We start from the raw sequence: 22,669 nt of genomic DNA, 5'->3' as shown, positions 1-22,669 counted from the left end.
AAAACTTGCGCAGGCTATTTTTCTTCTCAGTGAGTGAACTTTATACAGAAGCAGAGACACATATGGAATGAAATAAAAATAGAGAAATCTTAATACCCTTTCGTTTTTCCTCTGTAGACCAGTGGGATGAAAATAGGAAACTTTCAAGCCGGAGAGTTAAGATTTCAATTCCTGACCACTTTATGTATGCACAGTAGGGGAACAAGACCAGCTGAGAAGGGGCAGAGTGTGCTGTCCTGACAGCGATTGTTCTGGAGAAAGATGGGATCTTTTTATTAAGTGATAGAAGCCTGGGAAACTTCTATCTGTATGGTTCAGAATGCACAATAGCAGTAACACGGCCAAGGATGAGACCTGTTTTTTCAGGCTGCCCTGGAAAGAGGCCTTAACTAACCTTCCTCTCCTCATAGAGTCCGACTCTTATTGAAAGTGATCAAACTGGCAGAGACCAGGCCACCTGCTTGCTTCAAGGGTGGCCAGAAGGGTGCCCAGAAATTTACATGTTGAGTCTCTCCAAGTAAAAATACCATTTCTTTTAAAAGTTAAAATGAAAGCCAAGACACATTTACATTTTAAACCATCAGTAAGGAAATCCATCTCCAAACTGTAGTATTAAAAGTGAGTTTCTTGAGCAACTCTGACTACATGCACATTAGAAGACATTCTAATGATTAAAGGAAATTATTTTATTAAATGATATTTCTTGGATTCATAAGGGTCTCAGAGAAAGAGGATATTTTGAGGGACTTTATAGCAAAACACCTTCTTGTGCTGTATTTTAAATTATTTATTTGGTTGTACATTTCCTCCACTAAACCAGGAGCTCCTTGAGGTCAGTGGAATGGAATGAAAAACAGATGGACTTTGGTATGAGTTGACCATGTGTTTAACTACTGGCTATGTGACCTTGGGCAAGTTATTTAACTTTTGGAGCTTTGTTTTTGTTTAATTTCTAAAACCTCCTGGAAACTATTCTGCATAAGCCTGCCACATTCAAGACATGTGGTACATATTTGTGGAGTGAATTAATGGATTAATTAATTAATTAATGGTTCTACATATGAAAGGATTTTCAATGTTATTTATTAGTAGCTGTATTATGGTGAGTATAAATGGAATACACTTAAATGTAAGATGTTCTGTATAGAATCATATGATGATAGAGCTAAAGTTTGTTTAGAAATAATTCTAGGCCAGTTAATCTCAATAATGAAGGAGAGGGGGCATTTCGGAAACATCTAGTTCTATATATGCTAGTTTATCTCTTGAGGGGCTCCTGTTATGTTTGAAATTTGGTCATAAGTCATATTATTGTACTTATTTCTATGTTATACATTTATATTGTATTAAGATTGTTAATTATTTCTCTCATAATCTCTATCCAAGTAAAGAGCCAATCTTTCAGCCAAATCACTCCATCTGTAGAGGACGAAACTGATCCAAGTTTCCCTGACTTTGGGGGCCTGCAGGGTCTGACACTGAATTTGCAATACAGTGTACTTTCCCCTTAAACTTTATACTTGGAAAATGCCAGAGGTAGAAGGATGGGACCCTGGTCACAGAAATAATTAAAATGGAATGAGAAACAAAATAAAGAGAATTCATTACCTTAAGAAGTAAATTTTGACTCATTTGAAATTAATGTCTTTGCTTATTCAATGTTTAGTGAGTCAAGGAGTCACAAGATGGAGGAATCAAGATACACAAGGTACCTTCAGACCTTGAGTGTTTTATAGTCAGCTGGTGTCTGTCTGGTGGTTAATTTAAAAGAAAAAAGAAGAAGGGAAAAAATAAATGGGACTAACTTCAAGCCGGGAAGATATATTTGCTGACAGAAGCTTGTGAAAGAGACAGACTTAAAAAAAGGAGCTACTTGTTTGGAGCAAGGAAAAGTAGCTTGTAAAGACAAATATTGCCAGAGTGCAAGGCATGTGGTTAAGTTCAGATGAATGAACACAACACTTTTGCAATCATAGGAAGAGTAAGCATAGGAAGACTAAGCAGTTTTGTCTGAGAAGTAGAAAAAGGAATAATGTGTGGAAGGTTTATGACAGAGAGTGAACACTTTGGATGAGATTTTTATTACAAAGATAGGTTTAACTTCTAAATCTAAAGATTTAGAAAATGTTGTCTTCCACCACTTTCATTTTGCTCCATCAGCAGACCTGGTGAAGCATTTTGATAGTCAAGAACTTGGTACTTAACCCCCAAATCCATCAGGTAAGATAACTGCAGATAGTGATCACAACTTCATGTGGATTGCATTATTTTGATGCACAGTGCCGTATTTCCTTACTGGTTCTGATACATTAGTGACATATGCAAATTTTCTTACCTTTAGTTTTGTGGTCTGTAGAATTATCTTGAGACAAAGAAAAGTGCATGCACACACACACAAATCTATGTGGATATTCTCCAAAATGCCTACACCAAACCCTTCTTTCTATTTTAAACTTTGACCTATCCTCATTTTGATATATGCAGAGTTACCCATGCAATTAACTAAAACCAATTTGATTTTTAAATTTTCTTATCTGACATTTCACAAGGAGAGCTGCCTTATTATTAAACATAAAACTTCATTGTTTCTTTACATCTGATGATAAATGATATATCACTGAAGGGAAGTGTCATGATTTTTTTTACAGTTACAAAATTGGATGAAATTTGAACTTTTATTCCTAAAAATAAAATGATTCAATTATAATAATTGTCTCATAAATTTTAGATAATATCCTCAAATGGCAAATCTGTCATTGTCAGACACATAGCCCCCAAATCCTTTTATGGAACAATTAGGAAGCTGGAACTCCATCTATTTTTTTTCCATTATGTCATCTCTCCTGGCATGAAAATTGAAAGAGCATTGAATCTCTGAATACAGTTCTGTAGGTTGGAAAGAGCCCTGAAATGAAAATTAGGAGAGCTATGTTCTAGTCCTTCCAGGACTAGACAAACAGCTGCAAGACCTTGGGCAAATCACTTAACATCTATGTACTTTTATCACTTATAAAATGAAGAGGCTGCACTAAATGATGCATTATATCTAAAATCAAGCCATCTTTTATTACCTAGGTCAGATTTCCAGGCATCAAACTCAGGAATCTGGGACTCATTCTAGATGTCAAATCCAATATATCACCATGATCTACTGACTTGTCTCCCTTTAGTGATTTCCTATATGTAATTGTCTTTTGGTTCCCAGTTAATTGGTATAAACCTTCATCTCTTGCCTGCAGTACTGGAAGGTCCCTTACCTGCTTTTTTATCTGCTTCCTTAGTGTTGCTGACCTCCAGTATCTCGTTTTCAATGCATCTGGGGAGATCTCTTCCAAACAGAAAACTAATGATGACACTACCCTATCTAAAATAATTTAATAGTTCCACCTAAATCCTTAGCATGCTATTCAAGACCACTCATAATTAGTCTTCCCTCTGCCTCTCTTTCTATACTCAATTCTCACCACAGTCTTAGCTCCTGACTTGATCACCTTGACATCCTTTCCCCATATTCACTAATTTACATTTTTCTGAAGACACAAGAGAGGGTAAATCTTGGAATTTTGTTCAAGTTACTTTCACTCTCTGGGCTACTCTGCTTCCTATGGTGAATCTTAGTGAACTATATCCCTTTATAGTTATCTTAAGCATCATTCTACTCAAGGGGCATTCTTGCTTCTTTCCTCACTCCACATTACCTCTTCAAAGTAGAATTGATCACTTTGTTGTGCCCACTGCCTTGTACTTAAATCACAGCACCTATTTCATTTCATGGCTATATATGTACTTATGTGTGCCTATAAATGCATTTATTCCAGTTTTATTTTTATTCTCAACTCTTTGAGCATTAGAGCTGACATGTTTGACATTTACATTAAAATTCATGAGAATTGCCTTTGTAAAGGTAAACTGCTCTTTAATTCATAAACAGCCTTTGAAGGCACCTGAATTTATAGATATTTTATTGACTGCACTTTTTATATGTATAGAGAAAATAGTTTCTGATTTTAATATAAGAAAGTACTGGTTGAAATGTACCTGGAGAGGTGTATCTGATAATTTGAAGAATTAGTTACCTACTTTGTTTTTCTCAGTAATCTGGTGTTGTTTGGGATAAATTTGGGGTTGTCCTAGCACAGGTTAAGAAAAGGGAACATTTTTTCATATGAAATTTTTGAAATTCCTTTATTAGCTGCTAATATAGTAAGAGATCTAATGTTTCCTTGGTTACGACACCATACTTATAAAAACAATGATACATGTTAATTTTACAATAAAATTAATTTCTCACATGCTCTTTCTCATTACCCTAGACTCCAACTATCTTCCTGCATTCTTTCTTTCTTATTTTCCCTTTAAACATTTATTAAGCAATATATCTGCCACTCACTGTATTAGGAACCTGATAATCAAGCATAAACACACACACACACACACACACACACACACACACACACACACACACACAAAGGGCCTGAACTTCTGGGGTTTATATTCTAAGAAGGGGAAAAGAATAAAGAAACATTTATTGCAATATGGTAAGTATTACAATACCAGAAAAATATTCAGAGGTCTTTTTTTGTGTGATGATACTTTTGCAGGATTTTTAAGACAAATGTAATTCATCAAGCAGAAAAAAAGGAAGAAAGCATTTCTGGTAAAGGAAGGAGTAGATACAAAGGCTCAATGTAAGAGAATGCTACCTTCAGCTTGTCCGAAGTACAGAGCTTGTGCTCGGAAGTGGTAGAACATAGGAAGAAGAGCTGGTCATGGGTGAGTTTATAAAGACTTGCTGCTATACTAAGTAGGGCTAGAGCTTGATAAGGTTTACCAAAAAAAAGGGAATCATTTAAAACATGTTGATAAGGAAGGAACACATCAAATGTGCCTTCTAAAATAGTTACGTAGTCTGTAGTATGGAATGGAAACTGAAGAAATGAAAGGCAGCTAAGAGACTCCTGCAATAATTCAAGTGAAGTTTGATGACGGTTCACATTAAGTCAGTGGTGATAGGAAAGGAGAGAATAGGTGGATCTAAGGGGTTTTTTAAGAGGTAAAAATAGGATTTAGTGACTCATTAGGTGTAGAAGATGGAGGAGTATAAGACAATATGCTGGTTGTAAATTAAGAAGAGTCTGTGGAAGTTGATGCCTATAAGGAAGCAAAAGTTAAAAGAGAAAAAAAAGAACAGAATTGAAGGAGGAAGAAGAGTTTAGGTTTAAATTATGCTAAATTTGGGATGCCTTTAAGGCAATAAACTATATTCTGAAGAAAATAAGAAATATGGGTCTGTATAAGTTAACATCCTATTTGTCTTAGTTTCATAGAAAACTCACACTCTGTGGCTTAACCACACAGTGGTTTATTTTCCTTATATAACAGTAAATCCAAAGGTGCTGACATTGCTTTGCTGCCCAATAACACTAGGACCCACGTTTCTTTCATTATCTTTTTTTTAAAATCTCATTCTGGTCACCCAATGGTCACAAGATGGCTGCTCCATCTCTATCTTACATTCACATTTTAAGCAAGATGAAGAAGGAAGGGAAAGTGATGATAAAATCAGAAATAAAATCTTTTCTAAAACTCCCCATAAAGAGGAAAATTTCCAAAATAGTGGCATAAGGAGTTCTGCAGGCATACTCTCCAGAAAAATAGCCAAAAATGATGATAATTATTTCTTTAAAAAGCCTCCACCACTTGAAGTCTTTGGAAATTATCTTAAAGGTATGCTGCAAATGAATTTTCTTGAATTATTTATTCAAGAAAATCAAATAAATCTGTAAGAAGAGCAAGAGTCTGTGGCACTAGAGCTGCAATCTATTCCCTCTCTTTCTGAATACCCAGCTCATCATGATGGAGGCTATACTCTGAGAGCATAAAACCAAGAAGATGTGGCTCCTTCTTTCCCCAGCTCCAGTCAAGGGCTATGGTAACTCCCCAGGTGGGGCAGGCCACAAGCATTTCTTATCTTTCCCAGCACTATATTGCTGAAGCTAAATTCTGAGCAAATATATGGATTCCTCTTCCTCCTTTCAACCCTCAGATTCTACCTCATGGATAGCAGACCAAGAACAGTGAGGGCCCAATCACCTTTGTCCCAGTTTTCATTTATAGACTAAGTTTGATGCTGGTATATGCAACTTCAGAATACCAGAAACACTGTCCCAGCCCAGAAGGCTTCTCTTAAAGTAGGGATGCCACCCCAACAGAAGTTGGCCACTATTCCCACTCCCAGTTCTGAACAGTGGCTCAGAGATTTTGTCTAATGGGAGAGGAAGGATATAAGAACAGAAGACTATGGAGCTCTCCTCAAAGTAATTGATTTTTTTAACAGTATGTGGAGAAGTTCAAACCTAAGGTTGCTCACTAAAAGAAAGGAGTTTTGGTGATAAGCAATTAAGAAAAGGCCAATTTTTCTATGAGCAGTAGGTTAAACTTTAGGCTAGTTAGTTTAACAGAGAGAACAAGGGGAAAATACAGTAAAGAGGAGTCCTCCTGGAGTCATAACAAACCTCGAAAACTGGCATCAAAATATACTCTGCAATTTATGTCCTAGGACATTCAAAAACAATAGGGAAATACCTGGCAGTTAGTTGAGACTAAAGCTAGGTGTAAGACCAAAAAAGGCAGACAGACCAAAAAAGGCAGGCAGATTAACATAGAAAGAAGAGAATGAGACAAAGAGAGCCCGGCTAAAACTACTGTCATCCCAGGGTGACAATGCCCATACTCTAGGCTATACTTTCTGAGAAATGACATTAGAGGTTTCACATTTCAGGGGAAATGGACTGCTTTAAAATAGTCCAGCTAAATCACTGAGTAAATACATAAGCAAACAACAACAAGTCCTGAAGAAGGGGGAAAGTCTGACTCAAGCACAGGATCAAGAGCAGGTAACAGAAACTGCCTGTAAGAGGGCCTAAATGATGGACTTACCATATAGACTTCAAAGCAACCATTATAAATATATGTAAAAACAAAAGGAAAACAAGTTCAATGAAATAAAGGTATGATGACAATACCTCATCAAATAAAGAATATGAATAAAATGATAGAATTTACTTTAGCCAAAATTAAATTTAAGAGTTTAAAAGTACAATGATAATAAATATAAAAATTCATTAGAAGGGAAAAAGAGTATATTTGAACTAGAAGAAGAATCAGAAAACTTTACCATAGATTGATGGAGGTTAAGAAATATGAAGAACAGAGAGAAGACAGAATGAAGAGAAATGAACTAACTTCAGAGAAATGTGGGACACTGCTAAATGCAATGGGAATACCAGGAGAAAGGAGATAAAGAAAACAGCAAAAATAATATTGAAGAACAAATGGATGAATCTTCCCGAATTTGATGAAAATTTCATCTACATACCCAACAATCTCACCTTACTCCAAGAAGAGTAAATGCAAAAAATCCACACCAAGACTCATTATAGTAAAAAAATGTTTAAAGACAAAAACAAAGAAAATATCTTGAAAGCAGCATGGTACAATTATTCAATATATATAAGGAATTCCAGTAAGATTATCAGTTGACTTCTGATTAGAATCAATGGAAACCAAAAAGCAGTGGGATGTCATATTTAAATGATAAAATAAAAAAGAAATGTCAGGCAAAATGTTTATGTCCAGGAAAGATACCTTTCAAAAATGGAACTTAAATAAGGCATTGCCAGATTTAAAAAAAAAAAAAGAGAGAGAGAGAGAGTAGGGATAGGTTAATAGCAGACCTGCCTTCCTGCCTTAAAATAGTGTTAAAGTAAATTCTTTAGACTTAAATTAAGGAATCCCAGACAATATTTCAAATTCATAGGAAAAAAACAAAGAACACTGGTAATGGTAATTATATAATTATAAAAGACAATATCAATGCATATTTGTTCTTTTTTCCTTTCACTTATCTAAAAAGAAATTCTATAAACAATATTTATATAACTGTATTGTTGGGCTTACAACAGTACAGAAATGCATATTTGACAATAAAATGGCAAATAAGGTGGGTGGGAGTAAAGCCGTACTGGATTAAGGAAATGATACTAGATGGTAACTCAAATCCAGGTACAGCAAATAGGAAGGCTGATATGGCAAACACTATAAATACACACCTGTTCTTCTTTCTTCCCTCAGCTGCTTAATTTTTTTGTAATATTTATTTATTTTATTAATATTTTTGGCTGTGTCAGGTCTTAGTTGCCACATGCAGGATCTTTCGTTGTGGCATGAGGGCTTCTCTCTAGTTGTGGGGTGGTGTGCAGGTTTTCTCTGTCTAGTTGTGGCACACGGGCTCTAGAGCAGATGTGCTCTGTAGTTTGTGGCACATGGGCTCTCTAGTTGAGGTGTTCAAGCTCAGTAGTTGCGGTGCATGGGCTTAGTTGCCTCGTAGCTTGTGGGATCTTAGTTCCCCGACCAGGAATCGAACCCACATCCCCTGCCTTGGAAGGCAGATTCTTTACCACTGTACCCCCAGGGAAGTCCCCCTCAGCTTCTTTAAAGGATGTAAAATTATACTAAGTAATATATGCTATATACGTATATAAATATAGACAGAGAGAGAAAGAAGAGAGAATATGCATAACATTAATAGCACAAAAATGATGAAAGGACAGAACTATAAAGCATAATTTTTCTGTCTTACTGAATTAAGATAGTATAAATCTGAAGTAGATTCTGAAAAGTTAAAATGTATATAGTAAGTCCTAGAAAAACTACTAAGAAGACAATTCAAAAATAGAGTGAATGAATTATTAAAAATTAGCATGGCCAAATGGAAATACATATTTAATGCAAAAGAAAAGTATAAAGGAGGAATAGAGCAACAAGAGACAAGAGATATGGAAAACAAAAGTAAAACGGCTTACGTAAATCTAGGTCTATCACAATCCGGTCAAAAGATAGAGTTTGTCGCACTGAGTAAAAATGAACAAACAAAAAATTACCCAACTATATTCTGTATAAAGTGGACACATTTTATATACAAATATACAAACAATTTGAAAGTAAAAGGATGTGAAAAAAACCATATCATGCAAACAGCACCCATAAGAAAGTTGGAGCGGCTATACTAATATCAGACAAAATACAGTTTAAAACAAAAATATACAGCTTGAGGGACTTCCCTGGTGGTCCAGTTGTTAAGACTCCACGCTCCCAGTGCAAGGGGACAGGTTCCATCCCTGGTCAGGGAACTAAGATCCCACATGCCGCAGGGCACTGCCAAAACATACATATACAGCTTGAGAAAATAAAACATATTTTATTATAAGAGTGGTCAATTTCATCAAGAAGGTATATCAGTACTACACATATTTTTAACTAACAACAGAACCCCAAAACACATAAAGCAAGAACTGAAAGAATGGTAGGGGAAAGGAGACAATTTAACAATAATTGTTGGAGAGGTTCAATTTCTTTGGTTCTTATTCTGTTTTCAGAATTTTACCATGTCCGGTTGCGGAAAACAAGGCAGCAAGGCTGACGCTAAGGCCTTCGCAGGCCTACCTCCAGTTCCCCCAGGGCCCAGTGCACTGCCTGCTTTGCGAAGGCAGTTATGCTAAGGGGGTTGGAGCTTGAGCACCGGTGTACCTGGCAAGGTGCTGGAGTACCTGACGGCTGAGATCCTGGAGCTGGTGCGCAACATGGCCCAAGACAACAAGAAGGCCTGCGTTACTTAAAATAGCCAGAAGTGGAAATGACTCACATCTCTGTAAACTGATGAACAGGTAAATAAAATACTATCTATTCACACAGTGGGATATTATCAGCAATAAAAGGGAATAATGAACTTTGAGTGATATTACATGTAATTCTTGAATTTAATTATGCATTAACACCTTGTGCTATATCAATATCCAGCAACAAAATGTTTCAATACAAGAGAAAACAGAGCATGTAGAAGGAGACAACTGTGGGAACAAATGAGTACTGGGGGGCCAGATGGGCAATAGGAAAATAAACATGTGATTTAGTGAACTGGTACAGCATATGAAAATGATCTCATGAGAAACAGATTCGAAGTATTATTACCCTGTTTGAACTCATGAGGTTTTTTAGAGCTCCGTTCATTTTCAAAGTGAAAGCGTTCCAAACATAGGCTTCTGCCACCTTTAGGGATTAAAATATTCATCCCAGTGAGAGGATAGAGCAGCTTTGAACAAAATCAACCACTTGTGGTTAGCAGAGAGGATACAGAGGTGTTGGCCTTGTTTGCTTAGGGTACCATGTTCATTCAGCCTTCCAAATATTAAAAACAGGAAAAATGTCAATTATATGTACGTTTAAAAAATTCATTGATATGTGCCTCCTGGGACCAGATATTACTTCCAGTATTTTTCCAGTCATTCTATGTTTCAAAAAATTATCAACAATGGACTATTACTTAAGTTCTGTTATACTTAGTAGTTTTCCTTGCTCACAACAGTCTAGACCTCACATCTGGAGAACTATAGGATGATGGAGGTCTTTTAAAAATAGCTATTCTTAAAAAAAATAAAATTAAATGTAGCTGTGGTACCTACAGTACTATATTGTTCTTGTGAAACATGGAAAGAGGAGAAACTGTTTAAAGTCATATGACAGGTTCTTATATTGGTTAATGTGAAATGTTCACCTGACAAACTTATTGAGTCTGATTTGTGTGCATAACCTCACAGCAAATTTACAGTTTATCTGATCTCCCTCCCCTCCCTGTCCCACAGTGGCATCAACAAATGTGCCATCTGAAAATAAAAAAAACACAAAAAACAAACAAACAAACAAAACAACAAGAAATACACCTGGAGTATTAAAGTGTTTTAATCAGTATGATTTATGTTAATGGTACAGAAGAGAATATTTTTTGGTTCTCAAAAACATAACAGGCAACTGCTATGCCATATTGCAGTATGGTTTTAGCTATCAATATGTCAAGATTTAGTTTTGCTGTTAACGTTTTATGATTTAGAAGGCTATAAGAATATGTACAGTGTAGCAACAACACAGGTTTCATTCCCTCAGCTCTATTTATTAGGTTCTCATTTGTTCCCCCTCTTATAGAAAAAAATTGAAAAAGAAGGAGGGCAGGAGAGACAGACGGGCATCCACTCAATATATTTTATTTTCTTATTTTCTTTATTATGTCAAGTAATGAGAAATAAAGAGATGGAAAACTGAGTTCTTAATAGCCTGTGCTCAGACCAAATAGGATTCTAGACAGAGGAATCACAGTATAGTTTTATTGGTTTATTATCTCCAACAGATAATCATGTCAAAGAATGTACTATTTGATCCCAGGCTTTCATCAATTACAAGAGCCCCAGGGTTAAGGATGTACTTGCAAGCTACTTGATTGGACGTTCTTGGTAATGGTACCATATAGACAAGTACCAGTGAGTGAGAGGCAGGGGAACATCACCAGAAGGCTCTAGTATTGTTCTTCAAGGTTAATTCTCTACTAGACTATGGCTTCAAATGAAAGGACAAGTCTGCAAGGCTGTAGCAAACAGGGCTAAGTTGATGCATAAAGAGTAAATTAGTAGAAAATATTAATTTATTACATAATCAGGGCTTAATTTGTGATATTCAGAACAAGTCTACCTTTGACTGCTCATTATTTTCTGGCTCTACACAGATAATGCATTTCTAATACTGGTGGTCCTTGAGAACACTGTCAATATCAATATTTATGTAACCATTGATTCTCAAGCTCAATAGCAGACAGAGTTAAATTAATGAGATATGTAATCTATGTACACATATTTATTTCATGACCAAGGAAAATACTTTAGACTCAGCATACATTTTTAAATGATATTCCACAATGAGCCAGATGGAGTTATTTTTAAAATAATTCTATTTTACTGCTTTTTTGAAAGGAAGGATTTTCCTTTTAAAATGGAATCAGCTATTCATCAAAAACAGAGAACATTATGTTCTTGGCTTAGTTTTTCCATGGAGAACTCAACATAAACAGAAGAAAGAAATTCTAGAATGTGTGTTTTATTTCCCATGCATGCAAAATTGGAGTGCATAGACTTTAGAGAGGAAGAATACTTGAAAAAAAATGTGTGCATGTGTGTGCATGTGTGTGTGTGTAGACACTATTAAATGCATTTTCACATATAAAGTTAATACCTTTCTTATCAGCTAAATAATCCACCTTTTTGATACTTTATATCTTACTCTTTTTCAGCATACACAAAAATATATTTTAGAGTATTTACATTAAGATAATTAAATGGTGGCTATGTCAGTAATCATCATGTTAGTCTCAAAAATGTCCTAACAATAAACAGGAAAACTTGTGTCTTCATGTGTGCTTATCAGAGGGAGGGTTAGGGGATGAGAAGAAAAAAAGAGACAGAAGGGGAGGTAGAGAGGGGAGGGGAGGGGAGGGGAGGGAAATGGAAAGGAGAGAAGGTGAATGTTTAGGATCAGGGACATATATTTTGAAATATGTTAAGAGTATAGATTTGTTAATGTTGAATATTCTTACCAAAAAAGCAAAAACAATTCCCCCGACCCTGGCAAAAGAAGGAAAAAAAACACACACACACGCAAGAAAACTTTTGGAGGAGATAGGTATGTTTAGTACCTTGGTTGTGGTGATGGTCTCATGGGTGTATGCATATATCCAAACTCATCAAGATGTAAATATTAAGTATGTGTAATTTTGTGTGTGTCAATTATACTTCAATAAAAGTAAAAAAATAATGGAATTTTTCTCCCACACAGGGAGTGGAACAAACCAGAGAAAGTGTGAACCTTTATTTGGCAAGCTACTCAGCTGAGCATGTCACTGGATTTGGGGTATAGATTGCTCCAAAATAAATTTAAAACTTACAGGGTAGAATAAGTCATTCCAAGTATTGGCATGTTGATTGTTGCCGCTCAGTCACCTCCCTTATTGAGTGAATAAGGGAGTCACTCCAAGAATAGTTCTTTCAATGACCCCATTATCACTTAAGGCAGAGATGTTCATTCAGCCTCTAGGAAGTGTTGGTATTCTTTCAAAGATGTCCTGAATAAGTATTTCCTTGGTGTTAAAACAGCAAAATATACTTTTTTGTTTCAAATAGCACCATGATTGTGCCTGGCCCATAGTTTATGAATTTCTGAAGCTTTGAGACTAGGAACTTTGGGACAAGGTCTTTTTCATCTTCGTATAAATATGATAATAAATGTGAAAGTGCCTGCTGCATACTAAGCAAATCTTCTACTTCAAAAACTTAGTGAGGGGCTTCTCTGGTGGCGCAGTGGTTGAGCGTCCGCCTGCCAATGCAGGGCACACGGGTTCGTGCCCCGGTCTGGGAAGATCCCACATGCCGCGGAGCGGCTGGGCCCGTGAGCCATGGCCGCTGAGCCTGTGCGTCTGGAGCCTGTGCCCCGCAGCGGGAGAGGCCACAGCAGTGAGAGGCCCGCGTACCGCAAAAAAAAAAAAAAAAAAAAAAAAAACCCAAAAAACTTAGTGAGAACAGGTGGGGTATAAATAAATAAAATAAAACACTTATACTGTATGTTGAGCTCAATTGAAAATGATAGCAAATGATATGAAGTCCTAAAGTAGTAACTCTTGGTAAACCTATATATATATATATGTATAAAGATACATGGCAAGCTGTCTTTCAAATATAGAGATTAAATATACACCTGAACAGATCTGATATATTTTACCGAGTTTCCCATACTATACAGTACATAAAAAAGGTCATTGTTAAATTATTTACAAATGATAAGCTATTAGAAAACCAATATGGTGTAAGAAAATATTATTCCAATGTAAAACAAAATTCTTCAAAGTGGTTATAATGAAAGGGCTAGCAATAACCATTTCATAAAATGAATTCTATCTAACAGCATGGCAGCCCATAAAATGAAATTATGTTCTCTCTGTATATGTCAGCTCTGATGATATCTAATCAATAACTCTGCTGCTGTCAAGTTCAGGTTGAATTTGTAGGGAGGAAAAACATGTTACATAGTCCACCTATATTATTTCATAAAGAAACGTTCATTTATTTTAACCAAAAAATCCTTTCAGAAAAGGTAGAGACAGTTATTCTTTTAGGTGAGGTATACTTTTACTGACTTGAAATATTTTTAATATATCTTGAAATAGGCTGAATGAGAGATTAAAATATTTTTACTTATGTCTCAACAACAGTTTAACAGCCTTTTATATCATTTGATTGTGTAGTATTTACAGAAGAAAGAAAAAGTTTGGAAAGCAATTCCATTTAATATATAGCCATTTTAGTCAATTAGAATGATCAATTCTGGTATTTCTTGAAATTAGAGAGCAACACATTTTTAAAATCTATAGTCTTTTATTAGAACCAAATATTTTTTATTGAAATATAGTTGATTTATAACATTATTACAACATTAGATTCACTGTACAACATAGTGATTCTATATTTTTATAGATTATACTCTATTTAAAGTTATTATAAAATATTGGCTATATTCCCTGTGGTGTTCAATATATCCTGGTAGTTTATTTATTTTATACAGAGTAGTTTGTACCTCTTAATCCCCTACCCTTATGTTCCCCCCTCTTTCCTCTCCCCACTGGTAATCACTAATTTGTTCTCTATAACCGTAGGCCTGTTTCTGTAGAGCCAAATATTTTTAACGTGTTAATAACAATAATACTTTTACTTGTTTAGAGCTTTCCAGTTTACAGTGCTTTTATAGAATTATTTTATTTTTTTCAGTGCTTACTAGGTACCACGTATAAACTGTGCATTATTATCCTGTGAATGTATTAGGAAACAGATTTTAAGACTTTAAGAATATTGTTTACATTAAAAAATTTAGGAAATGAGAATCTTAATTTGTGCTCAGGCTATCTTACTCCAATTCTCATGCCCCTTAACCTTAACGAGTCTGCTCTATGAATATTATTTCACTAATTTTTGAGAATGATTCTTCATTACTCAGACACGTGTCCTGGTTCTTGACTATCTTCCATTGACCCTGAAATCTCAATTATACTTGAAGATCCAACAAAAGTTATCTTTGTGGTTAACAAAATGATATTTGATGCCCCCAAGTGGAAATGCTTTCTAACTCCTCTTTTGTCATAATATTTTAATTTCTCTTGAAGAACTCTACCTCAGAAGTCCATTCTGTCCTGAATTTGAGTTATTTGTGTTCATATCCCCCTAACAGGGAACATAGAAAACAATATATTTGACACTCAAAAGCCACATTATTTGTTAACTGTAGTTTCTTATACCTCACTTATTTGAAGCCTCCCTCAACCACATAATACACATCCAAACAATTCAAGACATGAACATACTACTCTAGAATGTCTCTTGATTATTCCTTCTAATCTTTCACCTTTTATTGCTTTAATTCTACTAAATTTGTCAACTCTTTTCCTTGCTACTGCTAAAACACTACAAGGAGACTGTCTCTAGTCTTTTTATCCTTTAAACTATTGTCTAAATTGATGTGCAGACTTACCATTGGAAACTATCACCACCTGGCTACAAATATTCAACAGTCTCTACCATTCTCTGAAAAACTCAAGATCTCTGTCGAACACGGCACAGGAAGCCCTCCATAATCTGGCTCCTGTGCTGTTTATAATACCCCTCATCTCTTCCTCTCTATTCCTTTCCCTCTCCAGTCTCCTCACAGGATAGGTCAAACGTATTTATGGCTTTGGAAAGTGAAGAGTCATTTTCCAGAAAAGTCAAGGAAGATTAAATATTCCAGGGGGAAGAAGCAACAAGATAGTGATTTGAGTTGAAACAGTGTGTACTGTTGAGTGTTATGGGACTGTGAAATGTGAGGGTTGCTGTTATACTGAGCTTTCCCTGATCTTGGTTTAAAAAAACTAATTATTGCTTCCTTTGTATTATTAAATGTGTCATACAGTTGTGTTTTTTTTTAACATCTTTATTAAAGTATAATTGCTCTACAATGGTGTGTTAGTTTCTGCTTTATAACAAAGTGAATCAGCCATATATATACACACATCCCCATATCCCCTCCCTCTCGTGTCTCCCTCCCACCCTCCATATGCCACCCCTCTAGATGGTCACAAAGCACCGAACTGATCTCCCTGTGCTATGCAGCTGCTTCCCACTAGCTATTTTACATTTGCTAGTATATATATGTCAATACTACTCTTTCACGTCGTCCCAGCTTACACTTCCCCCTCTCCGTGTCCTCAAGTCCATTCTCTACATCTGCGTCTTTATTCCTGTCCTGCCCCTGGGTTCATCAGAACCATTTTTTTTTTTTTTTTTTAGATTCCATATACGTGTGTTAGCATATGGTATTTGTCTTTCTGACTTACTTCACTCAGTATGACAGACTCTAGGTCCACCCACCTCACTACAAATAACTCATTTATTTTTATGGCCGAGTAATATTTCATTGTATATATGGGCCACATCTTCTTTATCCATTCATCTGTCGATGGACACTTAGGTGGCTTCCATGTCCTGGCTATTGTAAATAGTGCTGCAATGAACTTTGTGGTAAATGACTCTTTTTGAATTATAGTTTTCTCAGGGTATATTCCCAGTAGTGGGATTGCTGGATCATATGGTAGTTCTATTTTCAGTTTTTTAAGGAACCTCCATACTGTTCTCCATAGTGGCTGTATCAATTTACATACCCACCAGCAGTGCAAGAGGGTTCCCTGTCATACGGTGTTGTATGTATTTATTTCTCTAGTAAAACTTTACCTCCAGGATTGCATTTGTTTTATGTTTGTCTTTGCAAAACTAGAGCCAAGCACAGTATATGACTCATAGTAGGCACTTACATGTTTTGTTAAAAGACTGAATTGTTGAGAAATGATTCAGGAATTTATTAATCAATTTCAAGATCTCTGCTCACTGAAAGTTTTAGAGAAAACCTTGATAAGATTTAACATATCACACAGAGGTGTACCCTGTTATTTCAGCAATTGTACTATGTCTATAAAGTGTTTATGTTGGACTTTGTGATTCTAGTGGCTACAGGGACAAGGATCTCAATAAATATTAACTTTTAAAAAGCAATTAAAATTAATTGCAGGCCTCTTTTGGCAAGTTGTATGGAGGAACTAGAGGAGAAATCAGACTGAGCAGTCACAAAGGAAGGTGGCCCATACCCTGGTCCAAGGACATCAGAGGCAGGGGACTATTGTTTTCTTATTGGAATGGCGGGGGACAGCTTTTTCATACTAAATGGGAAGATTATTTTTCCTCCAGAATTCCTCTTCTTTTAGCTTTTTGCACTTGTGTGAAACTTGAACTTTGATTAACGGTCAACTGAAAAACAGGACATTAAAAGACAAAACAAGATTGTTAAGAAACAAAACAAAGAAAACAAAATAAGTGTTAGGCACAAGAGTGCCTCATGGGAAAGTCCAATTAGACAGTGGTTAAGCACAACTCGGGGTCAAGCATAATAAGGCAGATTACCAAAGTCAAGGAAAAGGCAGGAGTCATGAAGTATACAGGTAGTGGATATCAAATGAGTTGTATTCCTATAATAATGGTGTAATCAAAGATCATATTTTGAAACAGTGTGTTAATATCCAAAATTTGTACTTACAAAGGATAAGAAAAGTAGTAGTAACAGAATTGAAACAAAATGAAGTAGATTCATGGTACTTATAGTACCCATATCCAAATTATTTTATTACATGAAAAATGTCCATTTGTTGAATAGTATCTAATCATAATTTTGAATAGTAATAATAGCTCAGCTTTCTTGGATCCCACCAAATTATGGCAAATATCTCACATTATTTACCTTGTAGTGTGATATCTTTCCTTCCTAACAAATATCAAACTGCATTTCAGCTTTGTGAAAATCATTGTTGGATAATACAACTTCCTTATTGCACTGGATGTCCATGTGAGTAGGAGAAATGTCTATCATTTGTCATTGTTACGTGTCAAGAGTCTAGCACAGTGTGGGGGGGGGCGGAGATAAAAGTTCAAAATTTCCTAAATGAATGAAGTATATACAAGGAAAAAAATTAAATGAGTACATATTAACATCATTATATTAATATGGTGATTTTACTAGTTGCTCTTTTTTCCTACACTATGCATTTCATCACTGTAAAATTTCAATGTGCATGTACTTACGTTTTGTAATAAACTATTTTATTATTCAGAAATGTTTACCCTGACCAATATTTTGTTAATTCATGATGAAAAAAACGTTGCCTGTGACTGAAGTTTCATTTTGTTCAAACATAGAATCCTTATCAAAAAATAAACTGTAATAGTATGAAATAATCATGTCAGAAGAGGATGAAATCCATAAGAATTTTAATCTAATAAATTTTCTAGAATATTCATCTTTGAATAGTACAGTTAAATAAAGTAAATCCAGGAGTTGAGCTGATGCTTTATTCATCGGCTTTATTTAATGCAAATGAGGATTTAAAGCTTCAAGATCAAGAAGTGAGCCTATTATTTAGTAAATTACAAAAAAAAAATTTCTGCTTTTGTCTACTATCGTTTTTATGCTCTTTATGTATCTATTTACACAAAAGATAATATTTGTAATACAGTTTTTTTATCTATCTACTAATAGATTTTATTTTTTAGAGTAGTTTTAAGTTCACAGCAAAATTGAGCAGAAAGTACAGAGTTCCCTTGTACCTTCTGCCCCCACATGTGCATAATCTTCCCCATTATTACCATCTCCTACCAGAGTGGAACATTTGTTGTGATTAATGAATTCACACTGACGCATCATGATCATCCACAGTCCATAGTTTACAGTAGGGTTCACTCTTGGTTCTGTGCGTTCTATTGGTTTGGGCAAATGCGTGATGACATGTATCCATCATTACAGTATTATACAGAGTACTTTCATTGCCCTAAAAATTCTCTGACCTCCTCCAATTCATCCTCCCCTTATCTCTAACCTGTGGCAACTACTGATCTTTTTATTGTCTCCATAGTTTTGCCTTTTCCAGAATGTCACGTAGTTGGAATCATACAATATGTAACCTTTTCAGATTGGCTTTTTTCACTTAGTAATATGCATTTAAGTTCCCTCCCTCCATGTCTTCTCATGATTTGATAGTTCATTTCTTTTTATTGCTGAATAATATTCCATTGTCTAGATGTACCACAGTTTATTTATCCATTCACCTGCCATTGGCATCTTGGTTCCTTCCTAATTCAGCAATTATGAATAAAGCTACTATAAACATCCATGTGCAGGTTTTTGTGTGGACATACTCTTCAACTCCTTTGGGTAAATACCAAGGAGCACAGTTGATGATGGATTGTGTGGTAAGAATATATTTAGGTTTGTAAGAAATCACCAAATTGTCTTTCAAAATGGGTATCCTATTTTGCATTTCCAACAGCAATGAATGAGAGTTCCTGTTGCTCCACATCTTTGCCAACATTCAGTATTTTCATATTTTGGATTTCATGCTCTGGATTTCATATTTTGGATTTCATGTTTTGGATTTCATAGTTTGGATTTCATGTTTTGGATTTCATGTTTTGGATTTCATGTTTTGGATTTTGGCTATTCTAATAGGTGTATAGTGATATTTCACTGTTTTTGTTTTGTTTTTTTTTTTTGATCCAGGATCTAGTCCAGGATTACACTTTTTTTTTTTTTTTTTTTAGTTTTACTGGGTCTTAGTTGTGGCTCACAGCCTCTTTAGTTGTGGCATGTGAACTCTTAGTTGTGGCATACATGTGGGATCTAGTTCCCTGACCAGGGATCGAACCCAGGCCCCCTGCATTGGGAACGCGGAGTCTTAAGCACGGCGCCACCAGGGAAGCCCCCCCCCCCCGTTTTTTTATTTGACCTTCTCTGATGACATAAGATTTGGGACATCTTTTCATATGCTTATTTGCCATCTGTTTATCTTCTTTGGTAAGATGTCTGTTAAGGCCTTTGGCTTATTTTGTCTTTTAATTAAGTTGTTTATTTTATTGTTGAGTTTTAAGAGCTGTTTGCATAGTTGGGATAGCAGGCTTCTGTCAGATGTGTCTTTTGCAAAGACTTCCTCACAGTCTGTACCTTTTCTTCTAATTGCTATGATATTGCTTTTTGCAGAGCAATTTTCTTCTAATTTTGATGAAACTCAGCTTATTAATTATTTCTTTCATGAATTGTGAGTTTGGTGCTATATCTAAAAGGTCATTGCCAAACTCAAAGTCATCTAGATTGTCTCCTGTTATCTTCTTGGAGTTTTATAGTTTTGTGTTTTATATCTAGTTCTGTGATCCATTTTGAGTTATTTTTTGTGAAGGGTTTAAGGTCTATGTCTAGATTCATTTTTTTTCTTTTGCATGTAGATGTCCAGTTGTTCAAGCATCATTTGTTGAAAAGATTATTGTTTCTTCATTGTATTGGGTTGGCCGAAATGTTCGTTCGGGTTTTCATAAGGGAGCATGGAAAATCCGAATGAACTTTTTGGCCAACCCAATACTAAGTTTATTTTAAAATATTTCGTTTTAAAAAAATTACAGTACTCTAAATAATACTTGTAAAATGTTGAATGAATCAACTCATTTCTCCTCCATGTCTTCTCATGCCCAGTTCTATTCCTTGGAAGATTTTAACTGACTGGTATCTTTTGCTAGTTACCTCTATATTTCTAAAATAATAAGTTTATATCACAAAATTTCAATTTTGAAATTACCTGTATTTCTTATTTTGACACTTGAGAATATAACATTCTCTACCCTCAACCAAATTATCAGATATAGATGCTTCTGTCTCTTTCTAGAGTTTTTGTGATGAACAAAGTTATTCTAAGTACTGTACACATATCAATTTTACATAACAGTCCCATGAGGCAAGGGTTGTTATTATCGCATTGAAGTGACTGAGGTGCAGAGAGGTTAATGATCTGCCGATGATCAACAGCCAACAGATTGTGGGTCAGAGATATTTAGTACTAGAGCTCTCTCTTCTTCTTGTCATCTCTTAATCCATAACATCTCTTAACTTCTAACCATGTAAGATGAGAATTTTCATTCATTCTATAAATATTCATCTCCAAGTTTAACTTTTGCCTATCATTGCTCTGAAATACAGTGGTCAAAGCCCTTACAATCAGGAATTTTTATTCCAGTATAGAAATAAGTATAAATAAACAAAAGACCCAGAGTATTAAGGGACTTATAATAGAAAGTAAGTCAGCAGCTACTATAAGAAGGCCTGTCTCAGGGGCTTCCCTTCCCTGGTGGTGCAGTGGTTGAGAGTCCGCCTGCCGATGCAGGGGACATGGGTTCATGCCCTGGTCCGGGAAGATCCCACATGCCGTGGAGCAAAATGCCTGTTTCAGAACTAGACAAAGATCTATAGGGAGAGAAGAGAAAATCTTTTAGGCAGAGAGACAAGCTTTTGCTTAGGCTGGAAAGCAGAAATCAGCTTATGTGTTTATGAACAGAGAGAGGTCTGAGTGGCAGGGAAAGAAAAAATATGAAAGAAAAGTTGAGATCACAGTCAGAGGCAGGTCATGCTGTTCTTTGCAAGCCAGGTGTAGCAGACAACATTAAATGTCATGGCTCTTTTACACTCACCATCTCTATATAGGTGCACAGTGCCCAACTAAGAATCTTCTTTGCTGAGAGGTTTTCCTCTCTGAAGAGCTGGGCAGTCTGGAAGCACCTGAGTGCAGCCTTTGGCCAATGAGTGATGGGAATGTCTTAGTTCGTTAGGGATGCTATAACAAAACACCATAGACAGGATGCTTAGACAATAGACATTTATTTCTCACAGTTCCAGAGGGAAGGAAGTCCAAGATCAAGATGGTGGCAGATTCACTGTTTGGTGAGAGCCCTCTTCATGCTTTGCAGAATCCTGCTTCTTGCTCTATCTTCTCTTGTCAGAAAGAGGGATCATCTCTCTTGTGTCTCTTCTTATAAGGACACTAACCCATCATGAGGACTCCACCCTTATAACCTAATTACCTCCCAAAGGTCTGACCTCCAAATATCATCACATTTGGATTAGGGTTTCAACATACGAATTTTGGTAGGATGCAAACATTTAGGTCACAGCAGTATATATTCCAGCTTTCTTGCCCTGTGGTGAAACTATCTGAACCACGTTCCACACCATCTTTCAGAAGTCTCAAGATCTGTTTCTGGGGAAACCCAATCTAAGAAGAATTAAATCTAAAAACTTGGATTTTATTCTGTTTGTTAGGAAGCAATGGGAGACTCCTTAGCAAGGAAATATCATAATTCTGAGCTACTTTTTAATTTAAAATGTCATGTTAGCTTCTTCTTAAGAAATTGAGTTGAGAGGAAGCAGTGAGACTGGCTAGAAAAATATTCCAGTAGTCTAGGCCAAATTTGAGGGTATATTGAACTCCCTTAATTCATACAGAGGAAGAAAACATAATGAATTCATAAGTCTTGAGAGCAAGTTAACAAGATTTAAGGCTTGAATGGAACAATAGTGTGAAGGAAAGGGAGAAATCAAAGATAACTTTTAGATTTTAGCTTATTGGATATTGCTGCTGTTTAAACAGGATAGAAAAAACTGGAAGGGGAGCAAGTTTGTAGGTAAAACAAAGAATTTTTGCCTATGTTAAGAGTATGCCAAGTATTCAGCCAAATAGATTTTGCAAGATGCATCTGGAACTCAGAGAAGTTGGTACTGGAGATCCAGCTTTGAGAATTACTGGTACACAGAAGATATTTATAAGTCATGGGTCCAAATGAGATCACTTGGC

The sequence above is a fragment of the Orcinus orca genome, chromosome 12 (assembly GCF_937001465.1).
Source record: "Orcinus orca chromosome 12, mOrcOrc1.1, whole genome shotgun sequence".
Lineage (NCBI taxonomy): Eukaryota > Metazoa > Chordata > Mammalia > Artiodactyla > Delphinidae > Orcinus > Orcinus orca.
The sequence above is the reverse complement of the archived record's forward strand: the minus strand, read 5'-3'. Positions refer to the sequence as shown.